At 38.9% G+C, this 2693-nt stretch overlaps 1 non-coding gene across 1 annotated transcript; it reads left to right on the forward strand.

The window, feature by feature from the left end:
- The first annotated feature begins 1142 nt into the window (after positions 1–1142).
- Positions 1143–1283, forward strand: LOC120363347 (U4 spliceosomal RNA). Its single transcript, XR_005578914.1, has one exon. It is a non-coding gene; the product is annotated as a U4 spliceosomal RNA (small nuclear RNA).
- The last annotated feature ends 1410 nt before the right edge of the window (positions 1284–2693 follow it).

Raw genomic sequence — 2693 nt, forward strand, 5'->3', positions numbered from 1 at the left:
AGCACTATTAATAATAGTCAAAAAATGAAAATAGCCCAAATGCCCATTAATGAACAGATAAATTCCATTACATATATACAATGGAATGTTGTATGTATTCTTCACCTATAAGAAGTAATGAAGTACTGATACATGGATGATCCTCCACAACACTACATAAGTGAAAGAAGCCAGGTATAAAAGGACAAATATTATATAATTCTACGCATATAAAAGGCTAGGATAAGCAAATTTGTAGAGCTAGAAATTTCTACCAGAGGCTACCAGGGGAATGGGGATTGACTGCTTAATGGATAAGAGGTTTTACTTTATAGTAATGGAAAAGTTTTGGAGCTAGATATGTGTTATGAGAGTATCTTTGTAGCCCTAAGTGTCAGAAGGCCGCCAGGTTCTCTGGGAGCCTGTATGCTTGGCCATGATATTTGTATATGAACTTCTATACTGAGAAGACATTCATACATAAAACATGCCAAACTTCTCAGAATGCCAAAAAGATAAATATATGTATTTATTGAAATATGTATACATACATATAGATATAGATATATAGATAAAAATATATAGGCAGCAAAAAAAGCAAGAATGTCTGATGGTGTTCCATTGAGAGAACCTAACAAGGGAGGGAGCAAGGGGCAAACTGCTTTTGAGAACAGGAAGGAAAAACAAGATAGTGGTGAAATAACTCTAGAGATCAGTGCAACAAATGACTCTAAATCTGAGTTTTACAGGGAATCTTAAAGGATTCTACCACTCTAGAGATGGCAGAACTGAACTTTGAAGGAAGAGTATTTCTGTGGCAATCCTTTGGAAACCAGTGAATCCAACCATTTTGTTATTAAACTCACTTTTGGGTTTTAAAGGTAAAAAGTTTGAAAGCTAAAATTACGTTGAAAATTTGCTTAAATATATATGGAATGAACAATTCCTACCGTTAACCTCTTGTTTGCGAAGGCAGCAGCGTTCTGGAATTGCTACAGGGGTAAAGAACCTAAGATGAGAGGATAGTGGGGTGGGAGGGGCAATCTTCACTGGTTTTGAAACTTTCCCCCCAGCCATCAGAAAACAACATAATGAAAGATATAATAATTAATGTAATAAAAGACAATACAGATTTAAAAGGTTTTTAAAAAAGAAAAATATCTAGCTCTGTGCAGTGGCAGTATAGTAGCCAATGAGGTTTATCCGAGGTGCAATTATTGCTAATTGAAAACTTTTCCCGATACTCCGCCATGACGACTTGAAATACAGCCTGCGTTGGCAATTTTTGGCAGTCTCTATGGAGACTGAAACAAAAAAAAAAAAGAAAAAATATATAACTGTTAAATCTCTCTGACTCATGGCCCCAATGAGAACAAGGTGAAAGTTTCTCAAAGAGTAGCTATGGACCAGCTTCTCTAATCTTCTGATTTGGGGTTCCTCACTGAGGACACTGATACTAGCCCACTGATATGAATAAACTGTAATCACTTCAGGATTCCTTTTAAGAAAATGTTGTCTACCTCGCAGGTCCTGCATGAATTCCTCATACACATACCAGAGTCACAGGGAATCCTAACTGTGATAACCGTGTTGAACAGATGCATAGTAAGGGAGAAGCAACTCTGGCAGCAGAATTGGCACCCCCCAAAGTAAAAGCATGCAAACCACCACCCCAGATCTAGGCTCTTTGTGTGATTTCTGCAATACTTGACTGATACTATTTGACCTGAGGAAATTAAGTCCCCAGCTCTGAAAATATATTAGGTGCTCCAACTAAAAGACTGTAATGTGGTCTATTATGCTATTAATACTTGTGAGTGTATTATGAAATTCTTCTAGTGTGTTTTTCAGCTCTATCAGGTTTTTTACATTGTTTTCTATAGTGACTATTTTGTCTTTCAGCTCCTGTATCATTTTATTATGATTCTTAGCTTCCTCATATTGGGTTTCAACATACTCCTTAATCTCAATGATCTTCATTCCTATCCATTTTCTGAATTTTATTTTTGTCGTTTCAGTCTAGAACTCTTTCTCCAGAGTTCTTGTGCTGGTTCTTTCTCGTGTTTGTGAGCTGGTATTTTTTCAATCTTTAAAGTTGCTGACCTTTGGATTTTTTTTCCTTTTATTCTACCTGATGACCTTGAAGATTTGATTGTAGTAAAACAAGGGTTCAGCCAACTGGTTTCATTTCTGGAAGAGTTTATGATGCCTTCACTCAACTACCAACTCCAGACTGTGTGCTCTAACTCTGGAAGACTTGTATCAGGAAATTAATTTTATTCTCCAGCTCCTTGAGGAATCCACTGTGCTGGTGGGGAAGTGGGGAGTAAGGTACTCCTGGACTCCCAATGGGTGATGTTAGCCAAAATGTTTTGTAGTTCTGTGACAGTGTGATCCATCTTCATTGGCACATATCACCCATAGCAGCAGTGCCAGTGCAGCAGAGTACATGCTCATCAACTGTGGCAGGGTGCTAGTGATTGGTGGGTTGCCTGGCTCTGTGTGGATGTTCAGCACAGTGGTGTAGGCAGCATGGCTAGGTGGTAGTGAGGGGCCCTTCTGGCAACTGTGCAAGTAGTTATCCTGGTGCTGATGTTAGCATGGCAGTGTAGTGCTGGCATGTACAGGGCTTTGTGCCACAGGCAAAGGTGTTCATTCAGGGTGAGGAGGATCCACTGTTCACTGTGCCTAGTTTCACTCTGGTGGCAGTGTTG

This window comes from Saimiri boliviensis, chromosome 4 (genome assembly GCF_048565385.1).
Source record: "Saimiri boliviensis isolate mSaiBol1 chromosome 4, mSaiBol1.pri, whole genome shotgun sequence".
Classification (NCBI taxonomy): domain Eukaryota; kingdom Metazoa; phylum Chordata; class Mammalia; order Primates; family Cebidae; genus Saimiri; species Saimiri boliviensis.